The sequence below is a fragment of the Vicugna pacos genome, unplaced genomic scaffold, assembly GCF_048564905.1.
Source record: "Vicugna pacos unplaced genomic scaffold, VicPac4 SAC-SAT, whole genome shotgun sequence".
Taxonomy (NCBI): Eukaryota; Metazoa; Chordata; class Mammalia; order Artiodactyla; family Camelidae; genus Vicugna; species Vicugna pacos.
The window spans coordinates 55508187-55535665 of record NW_027328721.1 but is presented as its reverse complement, the minus strand read 5'-3'; positions in this window follow the sequence as shown (position 1 = coordinate 55535665).

Below are 27479 nucleotides of genomic sequence, written 5' to 3'. Positions count from 1 at the left end.
TCTCCCCTGAGGGTTTTCCTAATTTCTATGTGCCAGGGAATGCTAGGGGGGTTTGCAGGAAGTCCCAGGGACAGAGGCTGCCTCCCCAAGGTCAGGGAAGGTATTTCTCGGACTTCCCCGAACAGGGAACACCTGTGACTGAAGAGAGTTGCGTGGAGTTGTCTCTCGAGCTCCCCCACGCACTGACAATGGTTCCTGAATCCTGAGCGTGGGGAGGTTCCACCAACGGTCGTCATCACGTGGGTTCTAACGGAATGCCTAAGCTCGTCTCCCCTGAGGGTTTTCCTAATGTCTCTGTGCCAGGGAATGCTAGGGGGGTTTGCAGGTAGTACCAGGGCAGAGGCTGCCTCTCCAATGTCAGGGAAGGTATTTCTTGGACTTCCCCGAACAGGGAACACCTGTGACTGAAGAGAGCTGCGTGGAGTTGTCTCTCGAGCTCCCCCACGCACTGACAATGGTTCCGGAATCCTGAGCTAGGGGAGGTTCCACCAACGGTCGGCAGCGCGTGGGTTGTAACGGAATGCCTAAGCTCGTCTCCCCTGAGGGTTTTCCTAATGTCTCTGTGCCAGGGAATGCTAGGGTGGTTTGCAGGAACTCCCAGGGACAGAGGCTGCCTCCGCAACTTCAGGGAAGTTATTTCTTGGACTTCCCCGAACAGGGAACACCTGTGACTGAAGAGAGCTGCGTGGAGTTGTCTCTCGAGCTCCCCCACGCACTGACAATGGTTCCGGAATCCTGAGCGTGGGGAGGTTCCACCAACGGTCGGCAGCGGGTGGGTTCTAACGGAATGCCTAAGCTCGTCTCCCCTGAGGATTTTCCTAATGTCTCTGTGCCAGGGAATGCTAGGGGGGTTTGCAGGAAGTCCCAGGGACAGAGGCTGCCTCCCCAAGGTCAGGGAATGTATTTCTCGGACTTCCCCGAACAGGGAACACCTGTGACTGAAGAGAGCTGCGTGGAGTTATCTCTCGAGCTCCCCCACGCACTGACAATGGTTCCGGAATCCTCAGCGTGGGGAGGTTCCAACAACGGTCGGCAGCACGTTGGTTCTAACGGAAAGCCTAAGCTCGTCTCCCCTGAGGGTTTTCCTAATGTCTCTCTGCCAGGGAATGCTAGGGGTGTTTGCAGGAATTCCCAGGGACAGAGGCTGCCTCCCCAAGGTCAGGGAAGGTATTTCTCGGACTTCCCCGAACAGGGAACACCTTTGACTGAAGAGAGCTGCGTGGAGTTGTCTCTCGAGCTCCCCCACGCACTGACAATGGTTCCGGAATCCTGAGCGTGGGGAGGTTCCACCAACGGTCGGCAGCGCGTGGGTTCTACCGGAATACCTAAGCTCGTCTCCCCTGAGGGTTTTCCTATTGTCTCTGTGCCAGGGAATGCGAGGGGGGCTTGCAGCAAGTCCCAGGGACAGAGGCTGCCTCCCCAAGGTCAGGGAAGGTATTTCTCGGACTTCCCCGAAGAGGGAACACCTTTGACTGAGGAGAGCTGCGTGGAGTTGTCTCTCGAGCTCCCCCACGCACTGACAATGGTTCCGGAATCCTGAGCGTGGGGAGGTTCCAGCAACAGTCGGCAGCGCGTGGGTTCTAACGGAATGCCTATGCTCGTCTCCCCTGAGGGTTTTCCTAATGTCTCTGTGCCAGGGAATGCTAGGGGGGTTTGCAGGAAGTCCCAGGGACAGAGGCTGCCTCCCCAAGGTCAGGGAAGGTATTTCTCGGACTTCCCCGAACAGGGAACACCTGTGACTGAAGAGAGCTGCGTGGAGTTGTCTCTCGAGCTCCCCCACGCACTGACAATGGTTCCGGAATCCTGAGCGTGGGGAGGTTCCACTAACGGTCGGCAGCGCGTGGGTTCTAACGGAATGCCTAAGCTCGTCTCCCCTGAGGGTTTTCCTAATGTCTCTGTGCCAGGGAATGCTAGGGGGATTTGCAGGAAGTCCCAGGGACAGAGGCTGCCTCCCCAAGGTCAGGGAAGGTATTTCTCGGACTTCCCCGAACAGGGAACACCTGTGAATGAAGAGAGCTGCGTGGAGTTGTCTCTCGAGCTCCCCCGCTCACTGACAATGGTTCCGGAATCCTGAGCGTGGGGAGGTTCCACCAACGGTCGGCAGCGCTTGGGTTCTAACGGAATGCCTAAGCTCGTCTCCCCTGAGGGTTTTCCTAATGTCTCTGTGCCAGGGAATGCTAGGGGTGTTTGCAGGAAGTCCCAGGGACAGAGGCTGCATCCCCAACGTCAGGGAATGTATTTCTCGGACTTCCCCGAACATGGAACACCTTTGACTGAAGAGAGCTGCGTGGAGTTGTCTTCGAGCTCCCCCACGCACTGACAATGGTTCCGGAATCCTGAGCGTGGGGAGGTTCCACCAACGGTCGGCAGCGCGTGGGTTCTAACGGAATGCTAAGCTCGTCTCCCCTGAGGGTTTTCCTAATTTCTCTGTGCCAGGGAATGCTAGGGGTGCTTGCAGGAATTCCCAGGGACAGAGGCTGCCTCCCCCATGTCAGGGAAGGTATTTCTCGGACTTCCCCAAACAGGGAACACCTTTGACTGAAGAGAGCTGCGTGGAGTTGTCTCTCGAGATCCACCACGCACTGACAATGTTTCCGGAAACCTGAGCGTGGGGAGGTTCCAGCAACGGTCGGCTACGCTTGGGTTCTAATGGAATGCCTAAGCTCGTCTCTCCTGAGGGTTTTCCTAATGTCTCTGTGCCAGGGAATGCTAGGGGTGTTTGCAGGAAATCCCAGGGACAGAGGCTGCCTCCCCAAGGTCAGGGAAGGTATTTCTCGGACTTCCCCGAACAGGGAACACCTGTGACTGAAGAGAGCTGCGTGGAGTTGTCTCACGAGCTCCCCCACGCACTGAGAATGGTTCCGGAATCCTGATCGTGGGGATGTTCCACCAACGGTCGGCAGCGCGTGGGTTCTAACGGAATGCCTGAGCTAGTCTCCCCTGAGGGTTTTCCTAATGTCTCTGTGCCAGGGAATGCTAGGGGGGTTTGCAGGAAGTCCCAGGGACAGAGGCTGCCTCCCCAAGGTCAGGGAAGTTATTTCTCGGACTTCCCCGAACAGGGAACACCTGTGACTGAAGAGAGCTGCGTGGAGTTCTCTCTCGAGCTCCCCCACGCACTGACAATGGTTCCGGAATCCTGAGCGTGGGGAGGTTCCACCAACGGTCGGCAGCGCGTGGGTTCTAATGGAATGCCTAAGCTCGTCTCCCCTGAGGGTTTTCCTAATGTCTCTGTGCCAGGGAATGCTAGGGGGGTTTGCAGGAAGTCCCAGGGACAGAGGCTGCCTCCCCAAGATCAGGGAAGTTATTTCTCGGACTTCCTCGAACAGGGAACACCTGTGACTGAAGAGAGCTGCGTGGAGTTGTCTCTCGAGCTCCCCCACGCACTGACAATGGTTCTGGAATCCTGAGCGTGGGGAGGTTCCACCAACGGTCGGAAGCGCGTGGGTTCTAATGGAATGCCTAAGCTCGTCTCCCCTGAGGGTTTTCGTAATGTCTCTGTGCCTGGGAATGCTAGGGGTGTTTGCAGGATGTCCCAGGGACAGAGGCTGCCTCCCCAAGCTCAGGGAAGTTATTTCTCGGACTTCCCCGAACAGGGAACACCTGTGACTGAAGAGAGCTGCGTGGAGTTGTCTCTCGAGCTCCCACACGCACTGATAATTGTTCCGGAATCCTGAGCGTGGGGAGGTTCCACCAACGGTCGGCAGCGCGTGTGTTCTAACGGAATGCCTAAGCTCGCCTCCCCTGAGGGTTTTCCTAATGTCTCTGTGCCAGGGAATGCTAGGGGGGTTTGCAGGAAATCCCATGGACAGAGGCTGCCTCCCCAAGGTCAGGGAAGGTATTTCTCGGACGTCCCCGAACAGGGAACACCTGTGACTGAAGAGAGCTGCGTGGAGTTGTCTCTCGAGCTCCACGACGCACTGACAATGGTTCCGGAATGCTGAGCGTGGGGAGGTTCCACCAACGGTCGGCAGCGCGTGGGTTCTAACGGAATGCCTAAGCTCGTCTCCCCTGAGGGTTTTCCTATTGTCTCTGTGCCAGGGAATGCTAGGGGGGTTTGCAGGAAGTCCCAGGGACAGAGGCTGCCTCCCCAAGATCAGGGAAGGTATTTCTCGGACTTCCCCGAAGAGGGAACACCTGTGACTGAAGAGAGATGCGTGGAGTTGTCTGTCGAGCTCCCCCACGCACTGACAATGGTTCCGGAATCCTGAGCGTGGGGAGGTTCCACCAACGGTCGGCAGCGCGTGGGTTCTAACGGAATGATTAATCTCGTCTCCCCTGAGGGTTTTCCTAATGTCTCTGTGCCAGGGAATGCTAGGGGGGTTTGCAGGAAGTCCCATGGACAGAGGCTGCCTCCCCAAGGTCAGGGAAGGTATTTCTCGGACTTCCCCGAACAGGGAACACCTGTGACTGAAGAGAGCTGCGTGGAGTTGTCTCTCGAGCTCCACCACGCACTGACAATGGTTCCGGAATCCTGAGCATGGGGAGGTTCCACCAACGGTCGGCAGCGCGTGGGTTCTAACGGAATGCCTAAGCTCGTCTCCCCTGAGGGTTTTCCTAATGTCTCTGTGCCAGGGAATGCAAGGGGGGTCTGCAGGAAGTCCCAGGGACAGAGGCTGCCTCCCCAATTTCAGGGAAGTTATTTCTCGGACTTCCTCGAACAGGGAACACCTGTGACTGAAGAGAGCTGCGTGGAGTTGTCTCTCGAGCTCCCCCACACACTGACAATGGTTCCGGAATGCTGAGCGTGGGGAGGTTCCACCAACGGTCGGCAGCGCGTGTGTTCTAACGGAATGCCTAAGCTCGTCTCCCCTGAGGGTTTTCCTAATGTCTCTGTGCCAGGGAATGCTTGGGGGGTTTGCAGGAAGTCCCATGGACACAGGCTGCCTCCCCAAGGTCAGGGAAGCTATTTCTCGGACTTCCCCGAACAGGGAACACCTTTGACTGAAGAGAGCTGCGTGGAGTTGTCTTCGAGCTCCCCCACGCACTGACAATGGTTCCGGAATCCTGAGCGTGTGGAGGTTCCACCAACGGTCGGCAGCGCGTGGATTCTAACGGAATGCCAAAGCTCGTCTCCCTTGAGGATTTTCCTAATGTCTCTCTGCCAGGGAATGCTAGGGGTGTTTGCAGGAAATCCCAGGGACAGAGGCTGCCTCCCCAAGGTCAGGGAAGGTATTTCTCGGACTTCCCCGAACAGGGAACACCTGTGACTGAAGAGAGCTGCGTGGAGTTGTCTCTCGAGATCCCCCACGCACTGACAATGGTTCCGGAATCCTGAGCGTGGGGAGGTTCCACCAACGGTCGGCAGCGCGTGGGTTCTAAGGGAATGCCTAAGCTCGTCTCCCCTGAGGGTTTTCCTAATGTCTCTCTGCCAGGGAATGCTAGGGGGGTTTTCAGGAATTCCCAGGGACAGAGGCTGCCTCCCCAAGGTCAGGGAAGTTATTTCTCGGTCTTCCCCGAACAGGGAACACCTGTGACTGAAGAGAGATGCGTGGAGTTGTCTCTCGAGCTCCCCCACTCACTGACAATTTTTCCGGAATCCTGAGCGTGGGGAGGTTCCACCAACCGTCGGTAGCGCATGGGTTATAACGGAATGCCAAAGCTCGTCTCCCCTGAGGATTTTCCTTATGTCTCTGTGCCATGGAATGCTAGGGGTGTTTGCAGGAAGTCCCAGGGACAGAGGCTTCCTCCCCAAGGTCAGGGATGGTATTTCTCGGACTTCCGCGAACAGGGAAAACCGGTGACTGAAGAGAGCTGCGTGAAGTTGTCTCTCGAGCTCCCCCACGCACTGACAATGTTTCCGGGAACCTGAGCGTGGGGAGGTTCCAGCAACGGTCGGCAGTGCGTAGGTTCTAACGGAATGCCTAAGCTTGTCTCCCCTGAGGTTTTTCCTAATGTCTCTGTGCCAGGGAATGCTAGGGGTGTTTGCAGGATGTTCCAGTGACAGAGGCTGCCTCCCCAAGGTCAGGGAAGGTATTTCTCGGACTTCCCCAAACAGGAAACACCTGTGACTGAAGAGAGCTGCGTGGAGTTGTCTCTCGAGCTCCCCCACGCACTGACAATGGTTCCGGAATCCTAAGCGTGGGGAGGTTCCACCAACGGTCGGCAGCGCGTGGGTTCTAACGGAATGCCTAAGCTTGTCTCCCCTGATGGTTTTCCTAATATCTCTGTGCCAGGGAATGCTAGGGGTGTTTGCAGGTATTCCCAGGGACAGAGGCTGCCTCCCCAAGGTCAGGGAAGGTATTTCTAAGACTTCCCCGAACAGGGAACTCCTGTGACTGAAGAGAGCTTCGTGGAGTTGTCTCTCGAACTCCCCCACGCACTGACAATGGTTCCGGAATCCTGAGCGTGGGGAGGTTCCAGCAACGGTCGGCAGCGCGTGGGTTCTAACGGAATGCCTGAGCTAGTCTCCCCTGAGGGTTTTCCTAATGTCTCTGTGCCAGGGAATGCTAGGGGGGTTTGCAGGAAGTCCCAGGGACAGAGGCTGCCTCCCCAAGTTCAGGGAAGTTATTTCTCGGACTTCCCCGAACAGGGAACACCTGTGACTGAAGAGAGCTGCGTGGAGTTCTCTCTCGAGCTCCCCCACGCACTGACAATGGTTCCGGAATCCTGAACGTGGGGAGGTTCCACCAACGGTCGGCAGCGTGTGGGTTCTAACGGAATGCCTAAGCTCGTCTCCCCTGAGGATTTTCCTAATGTCTCTTTGCCAGAGAATGCTAGGGGGGTTTGCAGGAAGTCCCAGGGACAGAGGCTGCCTCCCCAAGTTCAGGGAAGTTATTTCTCGGACTTCCTCGAACAGGGAACACCTGTGACTGAAGAGAGCTGCGTGGAGTTGTCTCTCGAGCTCCCCCACGCACTGACAATGGTTCTGGAATCCTGAGCGTGGGGAGGTTCCACCAACGGTCGGAAGCGCGTGGTTTCTAATGGAATGCCTAAGCTCGTCTCCCCTGAGGGTTTTCGTAATGTCTCTGTGCCTGGGAATGCTAGGGGTGTTTGCAGGAATTCCCAGGGACAGAGGCTGCCTCCCCAAGCTCAGGGAAGTTATTTCTCGGACTTCCCCGAACAGGGAACACCTGTGACTGAAGAGAGCTGCGTGGAGTTGTCTCTCGAGCTCCCCCACGCACTGATAATTGTTCCGGAATCCTGAGCGTGGGGAGGTTCCACCAACGGTCGGCAGCGCGTGTGTTCTAACGGAATGCCTAAGCTCGTCTCCCCTGAGGCTTTTCCTAATGTCTCTGTGCCAGGGAATGCTAGGGGGGTTTGCAGGAAATCCCATGGACAGAGGCTGCCTCCCCAAGGTCAGGGAAGGTATTTCTCGGACGTCCCCGAACAGGGAACACCTGTGACTGAAGAGAGCTGCGTGGAGTTTTCTCTCGAGCTCCACGACGCACTGACAATGGTTCCGGAATGCTGAGCGTGGGGAGGTTCCACCAACGGTCGGCAGCGCGTGGGGTCTAACGGAATGCCTAAGCTCGTCTCCCCTGAGGGTTTTCCTAATGTCTCTGTGCCAGGGAATGCTAGGGGGGTTTGCAGGAAGTCCCAGGGACAGAGGCTGCCTCCCCAAGATCAGGGAAGGTATTTCTCGGACTTCCCCGAAGAGGGAACACCTGTGACTGAAGAGAGATGCGTGGAGTTGTCTGTCGAGCTCCCCCACGCACTGACAATGGTTCCGGAATCCTGAGCGTGGGGAGGTTCCACCAACGGTCGGCAGCGCGTGGGTTCTAACGGAATGCCTAAGCTCATCTCCCCTGAGGGTTTTCCTAATGTCTCTGTGCCAGGGAATGCTTGGGGGGTTTGCAGGAAGTCCCAGGGACAGAGGCTGCCTCCCCAAGGTCAGGGAAGGTATTTCTCGGACTTCCCCGAACAGGGAACACCTGTGACTGAAGAGAGTTGCGTGGAGTTGTCTCTCGAGCTCCCCCACGCACTGACAATGGTTCCGGAATCCTGAGCGTGGGGAGGTTCCACCAACGGTCGGCAGCACGTGGGTTCTAACGGAATGCCTAAGCTCGTCTCCCCTGAGGGTTTTCCTAATGTCTCTGTGCCAGGCAATGCTAGGGGTGTTTGCAGGAATTCCCAGGGAAAGATTCTGCCTCCCCAAGGTCAGGGAAGGTATTTCTAAGACTTCCCCGAACATTGAACACCTGTGACTGAAGAGAGCTGTGTGGAGTTGTCTCTCGAGCTCCCCCACGCACTGACAATTTTTCCGGAATCCTGAGCGTGGGGAGGTTCCACCAATGATCAGCAGTGCATGGGTTCTAATGGAATGCCTAAGCTCGTCTCCCTTGAGGGTTTTCCTAATGTCTCTGTTCCAGGGAATGCTAGTGGGGTTTGCAGGAATTTCCAGGGACAGAGGCTGCCTCCCCAAGGTCAGGGAAGGTATTTCTCAGACTTCCCCGAACAGGGAACACCTGTGACTGAAGAGAGCTGCGTGGAGTTGTCTGTCGAGCTCCCGCATGCACTGACAATGTTTCCGGAATCCTGAGCGTGGGGAGGTTCCACCAACGGTCGGCAGCGCGTGGGTTCTAACGGAATGCCTAAGCTCGTCTCCCCTGAGGGTTTTCCTAATGTCTCTGTGCCAGGGAATGCTAGGGGGGTTTGCAGGAAGTCCCAGGGACAGAGGCTGCCTCCCCAAGGTCAGGGAAGATATTCTCGGACTTCCAAGATCAGGGAACACCTGTGACTTAAGAGCGCTCCGTGGAGTTGTCTCTCGAGCTCCCTCACGCACTGACAATGGTTCCGGAATCCTGAGCGTGGGGAGGTTCCACCAACGGTCGGCCGCGCGTGGTTTATAACGGAACGCCTAAGCTCGTCTCCCCTGAGGGTTTTCCTTATGTCTCTGTGCCAGGGAATGCTAGGGGGGTTTGCAGGAATTCCCAGGAACAGAGGCTGCCTCCCCAAGGTCAGGGAAGGTATTTCTCGGACTTCCCAGAACAGGGAACACCTGTGACTGAAAAGAGCTGCGTGGAGTTGTCTCTCGAGCTCCCCCACGCACTGACAATGGTTCCGGAATCCTGAGCGTGGGGAGGTTCCACCAACGGTCGGCAGCGCGTGGGTTCTAACGGAATGCCTAAGCTCGTCTCCCCTGAGGGTTTTCCTAATGTCTCTGTGCTAGGGAATTCTAGGGGGTTTAGCAGGAAGTCCCAGGGACAGAGGCTACCTCCCCAAGGTAAGGGAAGGTATTTCTCGGACTTCCCCGAACAGGGAACACCTGTGACTGAAGAGCGCTCGGTGGAGTTGTCTCTCGAGCTCCCTCACGCACTGACAATGGTTCCGGAATCCTGAGTGTGGGGAGGTTCCAACAACGGTCGGCAGCGCGTGGGTTCTAACGGAATGCCTAAGCTCGTCTCCCCTGAGGGTTTTCCTAATATCTCTGTGCCAGTTAATGCTAGGGGGGTTTGCAGGAAGTCCCAGGGACAGAGGCTGCCTCCCCAAGGTCAGGGAAGTTATTTCTCAGACTTTCCCGAACAGGGAACACCTGTGAATGAAGAGAGCTGCGTGGAGTTGTCTCTCGAGCTTCCCCATGCACTGACAATGGTTCCGGAATACTGAGCGTGGGGAGGTTTCACCAACGGTCTGCAGCGCGTGGGTTCTAACGGAATGCCTAAGCTCGTCTACCCTGAGGGTTTTCCTAATGTCTCTGTGCCAGGGAATGCTAGGGGGGTTTGCAGGAAGTCCCAGGGACAGAGGCTGCCTCCCCAAGTTCAGGGAAGGTATTTCTCGGACTTCCCCTGATAGGGAACACCTGTGACTGAAGAGAGCTGCGTGGAGTTGTCTCTCGAGCTCCCCCACGCATTGACAATGTTTCCGGAATCCTGAGCGTGGGGAGATTCCACCAACGGTCGGCAGCGCGTGGGTTCTAACGGAATGGCTAAGCTCGTCTCCCCTGAGGGTTTTCCTAATGTCTCTGTGCCAAGGAATGCTAAGGGGTTTGCAGGAAGTCCCAGGGACAGAGGCTGCCCCCGCAAGGTTAGGGAAGGTGTTTCTCGGACTTCCCCGGACAGGGAACACCTGTGACTGAAGAGAGATGCGTGGAATTGTCTCTCGAGCTCCACCACGCACTGACAATTGTTCCGGAATCCTGAGCGTGGGGAGGTTCCATCAACGGTCGGCAGCGCGTGGGTTCTAACAGAATGCCAAAGCTCGACTCCTCTGAGGATTTTCCTAATATCTCTGAGCCAGGGAATGCTAGGGGTGTTTGCAGGAAGTCCCAGGGACAGAGGCTGCCTCCCCAAGGTCAGGGAAGGTATTTCTCGGACTTCCCCGAACAGGGAACACCTGTGACTGAAGAGAGCTGCGTGGAGTTGTCTCTCGAGCTCCCCCACGCACTGACAATGGTTCCGGAATCCTGAGTGTGGGGAGGTTCCACCAACGGTCGGCAGCGCGTGGGTTATAACGGAAAGCCAAAGCTCGACTCCCCGGAGGGTTTTCCTAATGTCTCTGTGCCAGGGAATGCAAGGGGGGTTTGCAGGAAATCCCAGGGACAGAGGCTGCCTCCCCCAAGTCAGGGAAGGTATTTCTGGGACTTCCCCGAACAGGGAACACCTGTGACTGAAGAAAGCTGCGTGGAGTTGTCTCTCGAGCTCCCCCACGCACTGACAATGGTTCCGGAATCCTGAGCGTGTGTAGGTTCCACATACGGTCGGCAGCGCTTGGGTTCTAACGGAATGCCTAAGCTCGTCTCCCCTGAGGGTTTTCCTAATATCTCTGTGCCAGGGAATGCTAGGGGGGTTTGCCGGAAGTCCCAGGGACAGAGGCTGCCTCCCCAATGTCAGGGAAGGTATTTCTCGGACTTCCCCAAACAGGGAACACCTGTGACTGAAGAGAGCTGCGTGGAGTTGTCTCTCGAGCTCCCCCACGCACTGACAATCGTTCCGGAATCCTGACCGTGGGGAGGTTCCACCAACCGTCGGCAGCGCGTGGGTTCTAACGGAATGCCAAAGCTCGACTCACCTGAGGGTTTTCCTAATGTCTCTGTGCCAGGGAATGCTAGGGGGGTTTGCAGGAAGTCCCAGGGACAGAGGATACATCCCCAAGCTCAGGGAAGTTATTTCTCGGACTTACGGAAACAGCAAACTCCTGTGACTGAAGAGAGCTGCGTGGAGTTGTCTCTCGAGCTCCCCCACGCACTGGCAATGGTTCCGGAATCCTGAGCGTGGGGAGGTTCCACCAACGGTCGGCAGCGCGTGGGTTATAACGGAATGCCTAAGCTCGTCTCCCCTGAGGGTTTTCCTAATGTCTCTGTGCCAGGGAATGCTAGGGGTGTTTGCAGGAAGTCCCAGGGACAGAGGCTGCCTCCCCAAGGTCAGTTAAAGTATTTCTCGGACTTCCCCGAAAAGGGACACCTGTGACTGAATTGAGCTGCGTGGAGTTGTCTCTCAAGCTCCCCCACACACTGACAATGTTTCGGGACTCATGAGCGTGGGGAGGTTCCCCCAACTGTCGGCAGCGCGTGGGTTCTAACGGAATGCCTAAGCTCGACTCCCGTGAAGGTTTTCCTAATATCTCTGTGCCAGGGAATGCTAGGGGGTTTTGCAGGAAGTCCCAGGGACAGAGGCAGCATACCCAAGGTCAGGGAATTTATTTCTCGGACTTCCCCGAACAGGGAACACCTGTGACTGAAGAGCGCTGCGTGGAGTTGTCTCTCGAGCTCCCCCACGCACTGACAATGGTTCCGGAATCCTGAGCGTGGGGAGGTTCCACCAACGGTCGGCAGCTCGTGAGTTCTAACGGAATGCCTAAGCTCGTCTCCCCTGAGGGTAATCCTAATGTTTCTGTGAAAGGGAATGCAAGGGGGGTTGTAGGAAGTCAGAGGGACAGAGGCTGCCTCCCAAAGATCAGGGAAGGTATTTCTCAGAATTCCGCGAACAGGGAACACCTGTGAATGAAGAGAGCTGCGTGGAGTTGTCTCTCGAGCTCCCCCACGCACTGACAATGGTTCCGGAATCCTGAGCTTGGGGAGGTTCCACCAACGGTCGGCAGCGCGTGGGTTCTAACGGAATGCCTAAGCTCGTCTCCCCTGAGGGTTTTCCTAATGTCTCTGTGCCAGGGAATGCTAGGGGGGTTTGCAGGAATTCCCAGGGACAGAGGCTGCCTCCCCAAGGTCAGGGAAGGTATTTCTAAGACTTCCCCGATCAGGGAACACCTGTGACTGAAGAGAGCAGCGTGGAGTTGTCTCTCGAACTTCCCCACGCACTGACAATGTTTCCGGAATCCTGACCGTGGGGAGGTTCCACCAACGGTCGGCAGCGCGTGGGTTCTAACGGAATGCCTAAGCTCGTATCCCCTGAGGGTTTTCCTAATGTCTCTGTGCCAGGGAATGCTAGGGGGGTTTGCAGGAAGTCCCAGGGACTGAGGCTGCATCCCCAAGGTCAGGGAAGGTATTTCTCGGTCTTCCCCGAACAGGGAACACCTGTGACTGAAGAGAGCTGCGTGGAGTTGTCTCTCGAGCTCCCCCACTCACTGACAATGGTTCCGGAATCCTGAGCGTGGGGAGGTTTCACCAACGGTCTGCAGCGCGTGGGTTCTAACGGAATGCCTAAGCTCGTCTACCCTGAGGGTTTTCCTAATGTCTCTGTGCCAGGGAATGCTAGGGGGGTTTGCAGGAAGTCCCAGGGACAGAGGCTCCCTCCCCAAGTTCAGGGAAGGTATTTCTCGGACTTCCCCTGATAGGGAACACCTGTGACTGAAGAGAGCTGCGTGGAGTTGTCTCTCGAGCTCCCCCACGCATTGACAATGTTTCCGGAATCCTGAGCGTATGGAGGTTCCACATACGGTCGGCAGCGCTTGGGTTCTAACGGAATGCCTAAGCTCGTCTCCCCTGAGGGTTTTCCTAATGTCTCTGTGCCAGGGAATGCTAGGGGGGTTTGCCGGAAGTCCCAGGGACAGAGGCTGCCTTCCCAATGTCAGGGAAGGTATTTCTCGGACTTCCCCAAACAGGGAACACCTGTGACTGAAGAGAGCTGCGTGGAGTTGTCTCTCGAGCTCCCCCACGCACTGACAATCGTTCCGGAATCCTGACCGTGGGGAGGTTCCACCAACCGTCGGCAGCGCGTGGGTTCAAACGGAATGCCAAAGCTCGACTCCCCTGAGGGTTTTCCTAATGTCTCTGTGCCAGGGAATGCTAGGGGGGTTTGCAGGAAGTCCCAGGGACAGAGGCTGCCTCCCCAAGGTCAGGGAAATTATTTCTCGGACTTCCCCGAAAAGGGACACCTGTGACTGAATTGAGCTGCGTGGAGTTGTCTCTCAAGCTCCCCCACACACTGACAATGTTTCGGGACTCATGAGCGTGGGGAGGTTCCCCCAACTGTCGGCAGCGCGTGGGTTCTAACGGAATGCCTAAGCTCGTCTCCCCTGAAGGTTTTCCTAATATCTCTTTGCCAGGGAATGCTAGGGGGGTTTGCAGGAAGTCCCAGGGACAGAGGCAGCATACCCAAGGTCAGGGAATTTATTTCTCGGACTTCCCCGAACAGGGAACACCTGTGACTGAAGAGCGCTGCGTGGAGTTGTCTCTCGAGCTCCCCCACGCACTGACAATGGTTCCGGAATCCTGAGCGTGGGGAGGTTCCACCAACGGTCGGCAGCGCGTGGGTTCTAACGGAATGCCTAAGCTCGTCTCCCCTGAGGCTTTTCCTAATGTCTGTGTGCCATGGAATGCTAGGGGGTTTGCAGGAATTCCCAGGGACAGAGGCTGCCTCCCCATGGTCAGGGAAGGTATTTCTCAGACTTCCCCGAACAGGGAACACCTGTGACTGAAGAGAGCTGCGTGGAGTTGTCTATCGACCTCCCACACGCACTGACAATGGTTCCGGAATCCTGAGCGTGGGGAGGTTCCACCAACGGTCGGCAGTGCGTAGGTTGTAACGGAATGCCGAAGCTCGTCTCCCCTGAGGGTTTTCCTAATGTCTCTGTGCCAGGGAATGCTAGGGGTGTTTGCAGGAAGTCCCAGGGACAGAGGCTGCCTCCCCAAGGTCAGGGAAAGTATTTCTCGGACTTCCCCGAAAAGGGACACCTGTGACTGAATTGAGCTGCGTGGAGTTGTCTCTCAAGCTCCCCCACACACTGACAATGTTTCGGGACTCATGAGCGTGGGGAGGTTCCCCCAACTGTCGGCAGCGCGTGGGTTCTAACGGAATGCCTAAGCTCGACTCCCCTGAAGGTTTTCCTAATATCTCTGTGCCAGGGAATGCTAGGGGGTTTTGCAGGAAGTCCCAGGGACAGAGGCAGCATACCCAAGGTCAGGGAATTTATTTCTCGGACTTCCCCGAACAGGGAACACCTGTGACTGAAGAGCGCTGCGTGGAGTTGTCTCTCGAGCTCCCCCACGCACTGACAATGGTTCCGGAATCCTGAGCGTGGGGAGGTTCCACCAACGGTCGGCAGCTCGTGAGTTCTAACGGAATGCCTAAGCTCGTCTCCCCTGAGGGTAATCCTAATGTTTCTGTGAAAGGGAATGCAAGGGGGGTTGTAGGAAGTCAGAGGGACAGAGGCTGCCTCCCAAAGATCAGGGAAGGTATTTCTCAGAATTCCACGAACAGGGAACACCTGTGAATGAAGAGAGCTGCGTGGAGTTGTCTCTCGAGCTCCCCCACGCACTGACAATGGTTCCGGAATCCTGAGCTTGGGGAGGTTCCACCAACGGTCGGCAGCGCGTGGGTTCTAACGGAATGCCTAAGCTCGTCTCCCCTGAGGGTTTTCCTAATGTCTCTGTGCCAGGGAATGCTAGGGGGGTTTGCAGGAATTCCCAGGGACAGAGGCTGCCTCCCCAAGGTCAGGGAAGGTATTTCTAAGACTTCCCCGATCAGGGAACACCTGTGACTGAAGAGAGCAGCGTGGAGTTGTCTCTCGAGCTTCCCCACGCACTGACAATATTTCCGGAATCCTGACCGTGGGGAGGTTCCACCAACGGTCGGCAGTGCGTGGGTTCTAACGGAATGCCTAAGCTCGTCTCCCCTGAGGGTTTTCCTAATGTCTCTGTGCCAGGGAATGCTAGGGGGGTTTGCAGGAAGTCCCAGGGACTGAGGTTGCCTCCCCAAGGTCAGGGAAGGTATTTCTCGGTCTTCCCCGAACAGGCAACACCTGTGACTGAAGAGAGCTTCGTGGAGTTGTCTATCGACCTCCCACACGCACTGACAATGGTTCCGGAATCCTGAGCGTGGGGAGGTTCCACCAACGGTCGGCAGTGCGTAGGTTGTAACGGAATGCCGAAGCTCGTCTCCCCTGAGGGTTTTCCTAATGTCTCTGTGCTAGGGAATGCTAGGGGGGTTTGCAGGAAGTCCCAGGGACAGAGGCTGCCTCCCCAAGGTCAGGGAAAGTATTTCTCGGACTTCCCCGAACAGGGAACACCTGTGACTGAAGAGAGCTGCCTGGAGTTCTCTAGAGCTCCCCCACGCACTGACAATGCTTCCGGAATCCTGAGCGTGGGAGATTCCACCAACGGTCGGCAGCGCGTGGGTTCTAACGAAATGCCTTAGCTCCTCTCCCCTGAGGGTTTTCCTAATGTCTCTGTGCCAGGGAATCCTAGGGGGGTTTGCAGGAAATCCCAGGGACAGAGGCTGCCTCCCCAATGTCAGGGAAGTTATTTCTCGGACTTCCCCAAACAGGGAACACCGGTGACTGAAGAGAGCTTCGTGGAGTTGTCTATCGAGCTCCCCCACGCACTGACAATGGTTCCGGAATCCTGAGCGTGGGGAGGTTCCACCAACGGTCGGCAGTGCGTAGGTTGTAACAGAATGCCTAAGCTCGTCTCCCCTGAGGGTTTTCCTACTGTCTGTGTGCCAGGGAATGCTAGGGGTGTTTGCAGGAATTCCCAGGGACAGAGGCTGCCTCCCCAAGGTCAGGGAAGATTTTTCTCGGACTTCCCCGAACAGGGAACACCTGTGACTGAAGAGAGCTTCGTGGAGTTGTCTCTCGAGATCCGCCACGCACTGACAATGGTTCGGGAATCATGAGCGTGGGGAGGTTCCACCAACGGTCGGCAGCGCGTGGGTTCTAACGGAATGCCTAAGTTTGTCTCCCCTGAGGGTTTTCCTAATGTCTCTGTGCCAGGGAATGCTAGGGGGGTTTGCAGGAAGTCCCAGGGACAGAGGCTGCCTCCCCAAGGTCAGGGAAGGTATTTCTCGGACTTCCCCGAACAGGGAACACCTGCGACTGAAGAGAGCTGCGTGGAGTTGTCTCTCGAGCTCCCCCACGCACTGACAATGTTTCCAGAATCCTGAGGGTGGGGAGGTTCCACCAACGGTCGGCAGCGCGCAGGTTCTTACGGAATGCCTAAGCTCGTCTCCCCTGAGGGTTTTCCTAATGTCTCTGTGCCAGGGAATGCTAGGGGGGTTTGCAGGAATTCCCAGGGACAGAGGCTGCCTCCCCAAGGTCAGGGAAGTTATTTCTCGGACTTCCCCGAACAGGGAACACCTGTGACTGAAGAGAGCTGCGTGGAGTTGTCTCTCGAGCTCCCCTCGCACTGACAATGGTTCCGGAATCCTGAGCGTGGGGAGGTTCCAACAACGGTCGGCAACGCGTGAGTTCTAACGGAACGCCTAAGTTTGTCTCCCCTGAGGGTTTTCCTAATGTCTCTGTGCCAGGGAATGCTAGGGGGGTTTGCAGGAAGTCCTAGGGACAGAGGGTGCCTCCCCAAGGTCAGGGAAGGTATTTCTCGGACTTCCCCGAACAGGGAATACCTGCGACTGAAGAGAGCTGCGTGGAGTTGTCTCTCGAGCTCCCCCACGCACTGACAATTTTTCCAGAATCCTGAGGGTGGGGAGGATCCACCAACGGTCGGCAGCGCGTAGGTTCTAACGGAATGCCTAAGCTCGTCTCCCCTGAGGGTTTTCCTAATGTCTCTGTGCCAGGGAATGCTAGGGGGGTTTGCAGGAATTCCCAGGGACAGAGGCTGCCTCCCCAAGGTCAGGGAATGTATTTCTCGTACTTTCCCGAACAGGGAACACCTGTGACTGAAGAGAGCTGCGTGGAGTTGTCTCTCGAGTTCCCCCACGCACTGACAATGGTTCCGGAATCCTGAGCGCGGGGAAGTTCCACCAACGGTCGGCATCACGTGGGTTCTAACGGAATGCCTAAGCTCGACTCCCCTGAGGGTTTTCCTAATATCTCTGTGCCAGGGAATGCTAGAGGGTTTTGCAGGAAGTCCCAGGGACAGAGGCTGCCTCCCCAAGGTCAGGGAAGGTATTTCTCGGACTTCCCCGAACAGGGAACACCTGTGACTGAAGAGAGCTGCGTGGAGTTGTCTCTCGAGCTCCCCCACGACTGACAATTTTTCCGGAATCCTGAGCGTGGGTAGGTTCCACCAACGTTCGGCAGCGTGTGGGTTCTAACGGAGTGCCTAAGCTCGTCTCCTCTGAGGGTTTTCCTAATTTCACTGTGCCAGGGAATGCTAGGGGGGTTTGCAGGAAGTCCCAGGGACAGAGGCTACCTCCCCAAGGTCAGGGAAGTTATTTCTCGGACTTCCGGAAACAGGGAACACCTGTGACTGAAGAGAGCTGCGTGGAGTTGTCTCTCGAGCTCCCCCGCGCACTGGCAATGGTTCCGGAATCCTGAGCGTGGGGAGGTTCCACCAACGGTCGGCAGCGCGTGGGTTCTAACGGAATGCCTAAGCTCGTCTCCCCTGAGTGTTTTCCTAATGTCTCTGTGCCAGGGAATGCTAGGGGTGTTTGCAGGAAATCCCAGGGACAGAGGCTGCCTCCCCAAGGTCAGGGAAGTTATTTCTCGGACTTCCCCGAACAGGGAACACCGGTGACTGAAGAGAGCTACGTGGAGTTGTCTATCGACCTCCCACACGCACTGACAATCGTTCCGGAATCCTGAGCGTGGGGAGGTTCCACCAACGGTCGGCAGTGCGTAGGTTGTAACGGAATGCCTAAGCTCGTCTCCCCTGAGGGTTTTCCTAATGTCTCTGTGCTAGGGAATGCTAGGGGGGTTTGCAGGAATTCCCAGGGACAGAGGCTGCCTCCCCAAAGTCAGGGAATGTATTTCTCGTACTTTCCCGAACAGGGAACACCTGTGACTGAAGAGAGCTGCGTGGAGTTGTCTCTCGAGTTCCCCCACGCACTGACAATGGTTCCGGAATCCTGAGCGTGGGGAAGTTCCACCAACGGTCGGCATCACGTGGGTTCTAACGGAATGCCTAAGCTGGTCTCCCCTGAGGGTTTTCCTAATATCTCTGTGCCAGGGAATGCTAGAGGGGTTTGCAGGAAGTCCCAGGGACAGAGGCTGCCTCCCCAAGGTCAGGGAAGGTATTTCTCGGACTTCCCCGAACAGGGAACACCTGTGACTGAAGAGAGCTGCGTGGAGTTGTCTCTAGAGCTCCCCCACGCACTGACAATGGTTCCGGAATCCTTAGCGTGGGGAGGTTCCACCAACGGTCGGCAGCGCGTGGGTTCTAACGGAATGCCTAAGCTCGTCTCCCCTAAGGGTTTTCCTAATGTCTTGTGCCAGGGAATTCTACGGGGGTTTGAAGGAATTCCCAGGGACAGAGGCTGCCTCCCCAAAGTCAGGGAAGTTATTTCTCGGACTTCCCCAAACAGGGAACACCGGTGACTGAAGAGAGCTACGTGGAGTTGTCTCTCGAGTTCCCCCATGCACTGACAATGGTTCCGGAATCCTGAGCGTGGGGAGGTTCCACCAACGGTCGGCAGCGCGTGGGTTCTAACGGAATGCCTAAGCTCGTCTCCCCTGAGGGTTTTCCTAATGTCTCTGTGCCAGGGAATGCTAGGGGGGTTTGCAGGAAGTCCCAGGGACAGAGGCTGCCTCCCCAAGGTCAGGGAAGGTATTTCTCGGACTTCCCCGAACAGGGAACACCTGTGACTGAAGAGAGCTTCGTGGAGTTGTCTATCGAGCTCCCCCACGCACTGACAATGGTTCCGGAATCCTGAGCGTGGGGAGGTTCCACCAACGGTCGGCAGTGCGTAGGTTGTAACAGAATGCCTAAGCTCGTCTCCCCTGAGGGTTTTCCTACTGTCTGTGTGCCAGGGAATGCTAGGGGTGTTTGCAGGAATTCCCAGGGACAGAGGCTGCCTCCCCAAGGTCAGGGAAGATTTTTCTCGGACTTCCCCGAACAGGGAACACCTGTGACTGAAGAGAGCTTCGTGGAGTTGTCTCTCGAGATCCGCCACGCACTGACAATGGTTCGGGAATCATGAGCGTGGGGAGGTTCCACCAACGGTCGGCAGCGCGTGGGTTCTAACGGAATGCCTAAGTTTGTCTCCCCTGAGGGTTTTCCTAATGTCTCTGTGCCAGGGAATGCTAGGGGGGTTTGCAGGAAGTCCCAGGGACAGAGGCTGCCTCCCCAAGGTCAGGGAAGGTATTTCTCGGACTTCCCCGAACAGGGAACACCTGCGACTGAAGAGAGCTGCGTGGAGTTGTCTCTCGAGCTCCCCCACGCACTGACAATGTTTCCAGAATCCTGAGGGTGGGGAGGTTCCACCAACGGTCGGCAGCGCGCAGGTTCTTACGGAATGCCTAAGCTCGTCTCCCCTGAGGGTTTTCCTAATGTCTCTGTGCCAGGGAATGCTAGGGGGGTTTGCAGGAATTCCCAGGGACAGAGGCTGCCTCCCCAAGGTCAGGGAAGTTATTTCTCGGACTTCCCCGAACAGGGAACACCTGTGACTGAAGAGAGCTGCGTGGAGTTGTCTCTCGAGCTCCCCTCGCACTGACAATGGTTCCGGAATCCTGAGCGTGGGGAGGTTCCAACAACGGTCGGCAACGCGTGAGTTCTAACGGAACGCCTAAGTTTGTCTCCCCTGAGGGTTTTCCTAATGTCTCTGTGCCAGGGAATGCTAGGGGGGTTTGCAGGAAGTCCCAGGGACAGAGGGTGCCTCCCCAAGGTCAGGGAAGGTATTTCTCGGACTTCCCCGAACAGGGAATACCTGCGACTGAAGAGAGCTGCGTGGAGTTGTCTCTCGAGCTCCCCCACGCACTGACAATTTTTCCAGAATCCTGAGGGTGGGGAGGATCCACCAACGGTCGGCAGCGCGTAGGTTCTAACGGAATGCCTAAGCTCGTCTCCCCTGAGGGTTTTCCTAATGTCTCTGTGCCAGGGAATGCTAGGGGGTTTTGCAGGAATCCCAGTGAAATAGGCTGCTTCCCCAAGCTCAGAGAATGTATTTCTCGGACTTCCCCGAACAGGGAACACCTGTGACTAACGAGTGCTGCGTGGAGTTGTCTCTCGAGTTCCCCACGCACTGACAATTGTTCCGGAATCCTGAGCCTGGGGAGGTTCCACCAACGGTCCGCAGCGCGTGGGTTCTAACGGAATGCCTAAGTTTGTCTCCCCTGAGGGTTTTCCTTATGTCTCTGTGCCAGGGAATGCTAGGGGGGTTTGCAGGAATTCCCAGGGACAGAGGCTGCCTCCCCAAGGTCAGGGAATGTATTTCTCGTACTTTCCCGAACAGGGAACACCTGTGACTGAAGAGAGCTGCGTGGAGTTGTCTCTCGAGTTCCCCCACGCACTGACAATGGTTCCGGAATCCTGAGCGCGGGGAAGTTCCACCAACGGTCGGCATCACGTGGGTTCTAACGGAATGCCTAAGCTCGACTCCCCTGAGGGTTTTCCTAATATCTCTGTGCCAGGGAATGCTAGAGGGTTTTGCAGGAAGTCCCAGGGACAGAGGCTGCCTCCCCAAGGTCAGGGAAGGTATTTCTCGGACTTCCCCGAACAGGGAACACCTGTGACTGAAGAGAGCTGCGTGGAGTTGTCTCTCGAGCTCCCCCACGACTGACAATTTTTCCGGAATCCTGAGCGTGGGTAGGTTCCACCAACGTTCGGCAGCGTGTGGGTTCTAACGGAGTGCCTAAGCTCGTCTCCTCTGAGGGTTTTCCTAATTTCACTGTGCCAGGGAATGCTAGGGGGGTTTGCAGGAAGTCCCAGGGACAGAGGCTACCTCCCCAAGGTCAGGGAAGTTATTTCTCGGACTTCCGGAAACAGGGAACACCTGTGACTGAAGAGAGCTGCGTGGAGTTGTCTCTCGAGCTCCCCCGCGCACTGGCAATGGTTCCGGAATCCTGAGCGTGGGGAGGTTCCACCAACGGTCGGCAGCGCGTGGGTTCTAACGGAATGCCTAAGCTCGTCTCCCCTGAGTGTTTTCCTAATGTCTCTGTGCCAGGGAATGCTAGGGGTGTTTGCAGGAAATCCCAGGGACAGAGGCTGCCTCCCCAAGCTCAGGGAAGTTATTTCTCGGACTTCCCCGAACAGGGAACACCGGTGACTGAAGAGAGCTACGTGGAGTTGTCTATCGACCTCCCACACGCACTGACAATCGTTCCGGAATCCTGAGCGTGGGGAGGTTCCACCAACGGTCGGCAGTGCGTAGGTTGTAACGGAATGCCTAAGCTCGTCTCCCCTGAGGGTTTTCCTAATGTCTCTGTGCTAGGGAATGCTAGGGGGGTTTGCAGGAAGTCCCAGTGACATAGGCTGCCTCCCCAAGCTCAGAGAAGTTATTTCTCGGACTTCCCCGAACAGGGAACACCTGTGACTAACGAGTGCTCGTGGAGTTGTCTCTCGAGCTCCCCCACGCACTGACAATGGTTCCAGAATCCTGAGCGTGGGGAGTTTCCACCAACGGTCGGCAGCGCGTGGGTTCTAATGGAATGCCTAAGCTCGTCTCCCTTGAGGGTTTTCCTAATGTCTTTCTGCCAGGGAATGCTAGGGGAGTTTGCAGGAACTCCCAGGGACAGAGGCTGCCTCCCCAAATTCAGGGAAGGTATTTCTCGGACTTCCCCGAACAGGGAACACCTGTGACTAACGAGTGCTGCGTGGAGTTGTCTCTCGAGCTCCCCCACGCACTGACAATGGTTCCGGAATCCTGAGCGTGGGGAGTTTCCACCAACGGTCGGCAGCGCGTGGGTTCTAACGAAATGCCTAAGCTCGTCTCCCCTGAGGGTTTTCCTAATGTCTCTGTGCCAGGGAATTCTACGGGGGTTTGAAGGAATTCCCAGGGACAGAGGCTGCCTCCCCAATGTCAGGGAAGTTATTTCTCGGACTTCCCCAAACAGGGAACACCGGTGACTGAAGAGAGCTACGTGGAGTTGTCTATCGAGCTCCCCCACGCACTGACAATGGTTCCGGAATCCTGAGCGTGGGGAGGTTCCACCAACGGTCGGCAGCGCGTGGGTTCTAACGGAATGCCTAAGCTCGTCTCCCCTGGGGGTTTTCCTAATGTCTCTGTGCCAGGGAATTCTACGGGTGTTTGAAGGAATTCCCAGGGACAGAGGCTGCCTCCCCAAAGTCAGGGAAGTTATTTCTCGGACTTCCCCAAACAGGGAACACCGGTGACTGAAGAGAGCTACGTGGAGTTGTCTATCGAGCTCCCCCACGCACTGACAATGGTTCTGGAATCCTGAGCGTGGGGAGGTTCCACCAACGGTCGGCAGCGCGTGGGTTCTAACGGAATGCCTAAGCTCGTCTCCCCTGAGTGTTTTCCTAATGTGTCTGTGCCAGGGAATGCTAGGGGGGTTTGCAGGAAGTCCCAGGGACAGAGGCTGCCTCCCCAAGGTCAGGGAAGGTATTTCTCGGATTTCCCCGAACAGGGAACACCTGTGACTGAGGAGAGCTTCGTGGAGTTGTCTATCGACCTCCCACACGCACTGACAATGTTTCCGGAATCCTGAGCGTGGGGAGGTTCCACCAACGGTCGGCAGTGCGTAGGTTGTAACGGAATGCCTAAGCTCGTCTCCCCTGAGGGTTTTCTTATGTCTCTGTGCTAGGGAATGCTAGGGGGATTTGCAGGAAGTCCCAGGGAGAGAGGCTGCCTCCCCAAGGTCAGGGAAGGTATTTCTCGGACTTCCCCGTACAGGGAACAACTGTGACTGAAGAGAGCTGCCTGGAGTTGTCTCTAGAGCTCCCCCACGCACTGACAATTCTTCCGGAATCCTGAGCGTGGGAGGTTCCACCAACGGTTGGCAGCGCTTGGGTTCTAACGAAATGCCTTAGCTCCTCTCCCCTGAGGGTTTTCCTAATGTCTCTGTGCCAGGGAATCCTAGGGGGGTTTGCAGGAATTCCCAGGGACAGAGGCTGCCTCCCCAAGGTCAGGGAAGTTATTTCTCAGACTTCCCCAAACAGGGAACACCGGTGACTGAAGAGAGCTTCGTGGAGTTGTCTATCGAGCTCCCCCACGCACTGACAATGGTTCCGGAATCCTGAGCATTGGGAGGTTCCACCAACGGTCGGCAGTGCGTAGGTTGTAACAGAATGCCTAAGCTCGTCTCCCCTGAGGCTTTTCCTAATGTCTGTGTGCCAGGGAATGCTAGGGGGGTTTTCAGGAATTCCCAGGGAAAGAGGCTGCCGCCCCAAGGTCAGGGAAGTTATTTCTCGGACTTCCCGAACAGGGAACACCTGTGACTGAAGAGAGCTGCGTGGAGTTTTCTCTCGAGCTCCCGCACGCACCGACAATAGTTCTGGAATCCTGAGCGTTGGGAGGTTCCACCAACGGTCGGCAGCGCGTGGGTTCTAACGGATTGCCTAAGCTCGTCTCCCCTGAGGGTTTTCCTACTGTCTGTGTGCCAGGGAATGCTAGGGGTTTTTGCAGGAATTCCCAGGGACAGAGGCTGCCTCCCCAAGGTCAGGGATGATATTTCTCGGACTTCCCCGAACAGGGAACACCTGTGATTGAAGAGAGCTGCGTGGAGTTGTCTCTCGAGCTCCCCCACGCACTGACAATGGTTCCGGAATCCTGAGCGTGGGGAGGTTCCACCAACGGTCGGCAGCGCGTAGGTTCTAACAGAATGCCTAAGCTCGTCTCCCCTGAGCGTTTTCCTAATGTCTCTGTGCCAGGGAATGCTAGGGGAGTTTGCAGGAAGTCCCAGTGACTGATGCTGCATCCCCAAGGTCAGGGAAGATATTTCTCGGACTTCCCCGAACAGGGAACACCTGTGACTGAAGAGAGCTGCGTGGAGTTGTCTCTCGAGCTCCCCCACGCACTGACAATTGTTCCGGAATCCTGAGCCTTTGGAGGTTCCACCAACGGTCCGCAGCGCGTGGGTTCTAACGGAATGCCTAAGTTTGTCTCCCCTGAGGGTTTTCCTAATGTCTCTGTGCCAGGGAATGCTAGGGGGGTTTGCAGGAAGTCCCAGGGACAGAGGCTGCCTCCCCAAGGTCAGAGAATGTATTTCTCGTACTTTCCCGAACAGGGAACACCTTTGACTGAAGAGAGCTGCGTGGAGTTGTCTCTCGGGCTCCCCCACGCACTGACAATGGTTCCGGAATCCTGAGCGTGGGGAAGTTCCACCAACGGTCGGCATCACGTGGGTTCTAACGGAATGCCTAAGCTCGACTCCCCTGAGGGTTTTCCTAATGTCTGTTTGCCAGGGAATGCTAGGGGGATTTGCAGGAATTCCCAGGGACAGAGGCTGCCTCCCCAAGTTCAGGGAATGTATTTCTCGGACTTCCCCAAGCAGGGAACACCTGTGACTGAAGAGAGCTGCGTGGAGATGTCTCTCGAGCTCCCCCACGCACTGACAATGGTTCGGTAATCATGCGCGTTGGGAGGTTCCACCAACAGTCGGCAGCGCGTGGGTTCTAACGGAATGCCTAAGTTCGTCTCCCCTGAGGGTTTTCCTAATGTCTCTGTGCCAGGGAATGCTAGGGGGGTTTGCAGGAATTCCCAGGGAGAGAGGCTGCCTCCCCAAGTTCAGGGAAGGTATTTCTCGGACTTCCCCGAACAGGGAATACCTGCGACTGAAGACAGCTGCGTGGAGTTGTCTCTGGAGCTCCCCCACGCACTGACAATTGTTCCGTAATACTGAGGGTGGGGAGGTTCCACCAACGGTCGGCAGCGCGTAGGTTCAAACGGAATGCCTAAGCTCGTCTCCCCTGAGGGTTTTCCTAATGTCTCTCTGGCAGGGAATGCTAGGGGAGTTTGAAGGAAGTCCCAGGGACAGAGGCTGCCTCCCCAAGTTCAGGGAATTTATTTCTCGGACTTCCCCGAACAGGGAACACCTGTGACTGAAGAGAGCTGCGTGGAGTTGTCTCTAGAGCTCCCCCACGCACTGACAATGGTTCCGGAATACTGAGCGTGTGGAGGTTCCACCAACGGTCGGCAGCGCGTGGGTTCTAACGGAATGCCTAAGCTCGTCTCCCCTGAGGGTTTTCCTAATGTCTCTGTGCCAGGGAATTCTACGAGGGTTTGCAGGAATTCCCAGGGACAGAGGCTGCGTCCCCAAGGTCAGGGAAGGTATTTCTCGGACTTCCCCGAACAGGGAACACCTGTGACTGAAGACAGCGGCGTGGAGTTTTCTCTCGAGCTCCCCCACGCACTGACAATGATTCCGGAATCCTGAGCGTGGGGAGGTTCCACCAACGATCGGCAGTGCGTAGGTTGTAACAGAATGCCTAAGCTCGTCTCCCCTGAGGGTTTTCCTAATGTCTGTGTACCAGGGAATGCTAGGGGGGTTTTCAGGAATTCCCAGGGACAGAGGCTGCCTCCCCAAGGTCAGGGAAGGTATTTCTCGGACTTCCCCGAACAGGGAACACCTGTGAATGAAGAGAGCTGCGTGGAGTTGTCTCTCGAGCTCCCCCACGCACTGACAATGTTTCTGGAATCCTGAGCGTTGGGAGGTTCCACCAACGGTCGACAGTGCGTGGGTTCTAACGGAATGCCTAAGCTCGTCTCCCCTGAGGGTTTTCCTACTATCTCTGTGCCAGGGAATGCTAGGGGTGTTTGCAGGAATTCCCAGGGACAGAGGCTGCCTCCACAAGGTCAGGGATGATATTTCTCGGACTTCCCCGAACAGGGAACACCTGTGACTGAAGAGAGCTTCGTGGAGTTTTCTCTCGAGTTCCCCACACACTGACAATGGTTCCGGAATCCTGAGCGTGGGGAGGTTCCACCAACGGTCGGCAGCGCGTAGGTTCTAACAGAATGCCTAAGCTCGCCTCCCCTGAGCGTTTTCCTAATGTCTCTGTGCCAGGGAACGCTAGGGGAGTTTGCAGGAAGTCCCAGTGACTGATGCTGCCTCCCCAAGGTCAGGGAAGATATTTCTCGGACTTCCCCAAACAGGGAACACCTGTGACTGAAGAGAGCTGCGTGGAGTTGTCTCTCGAGCTCCCCCACGCAATGACAATGGTTCCGGAATCCTGAGCGTGGGGAGGTTCCACCAACCGTCGGCATCACTTGGGTCCTAACGGAATGCCTAAGCTCGTCTCCCCTGAGTGCTTTCCTAATGTCTCTGTACCAGGGAATGCTAGGGGGGTTTGCAGGAAGTCCCAGGGACAGAGGCTGCCTCCCCAATGTCAGGAAAGGTATTTCTCGGACTTCCCCGAACAGGGAACACCTGTGACTGAAGAGAGCTGCGTGGAGTTGTCTCTCGAGCTCCCCCTCGCACTGACAATGGTTCCGGAATCCTGAGCGTGGGGAGGTTCCACCAACGGTCGGCAGCGCATGAGTTCTAACGGAATGCCTAAGCTCGTCTCCCCTGAGGGTTTTCCTAATTTCTCTGTGCCAGGGAATGCTAGGGGGGTTTGCAGGAAGTCCCAGTGACAAAGGCTGCCTCCCCAAGTTAAGGGAAGGTATTTCTCGGACTTCCCCAAACAGGGAACACCTGTGACTGAAGAGAGCTGCGTTTAGTTGTCTCTCGAGCTCCCCCACGCACTGACAACGGTTCCGGAATCCTGAGCATGGGGAGGTTCCACCAACGGTCGGCAGCGCGTGGGTTCTAACGGAATGCCAAAGCTCGTCTCCCCTGAGGGTTTTCCTAATGTCTCTGTGCCGGGGAATGCTAAGGGGGTTTGCAGGAAGTCCCAGTGACTGAGGCTGCCTCCCCAAGATCAGGGAAGGTATTTCTAAGACTTCCCCGTTCAGCGAACACCTGTGACTGAAGAGAGCTGCGTGGAGTTGTCTCTCGAGCTCCCCCACGCACTGACAATGGTTCCGGAATCCTGACCGTGGGGAGGTTCCACCAACGGTCGGCAGCGCATGGATTCTAAAGGAATTCCTAAGCTCGTCTCCCCTGAGGCTTTTCCTAATATCTCTGTGCCAGGGAATGCTAGGGGGGTTTCCAGGAATTCCCAGGGACAGAGGCTGCCTCCCCAAGGTCAGGGAAGGTATTTCTAAGACTTCCCCGTTCAGCGAACACCTGTGACTGAAGAGAGCTGCGTGGAGTTGTCTCTCGAGCTCCCCCACGCACTGACAATGGTTCCGGAATCCTGACCGTGGGGAGGTTCCACCAACGGTCGGCAGCGCGTGGGTTCTAACGGAATGCCTAAGCTCGTCTCCCCTGAGGGTTTTCCAAATGTCTCTGTGCCAGGGAATGCTAGGGGGGTTTGCAGGAAGTCCCAGGGACAGAGGCTGCCTCCCCAAGGTCAGGGAAGGTATTTCTCGCTCTTCCCCGAACAGGGAACACCTGTGACTGAAGAGAGCTGCGTGGAGTTGTCTCTCGCGCTCCCCCACGCACTGACAATGGTTCCGGAATCCTGAGCGTGGGGAGGTTCCACCAACCGTCGGCAGCGCATGGGTAATAACGGAATGCTTAAGCTCGTCTCC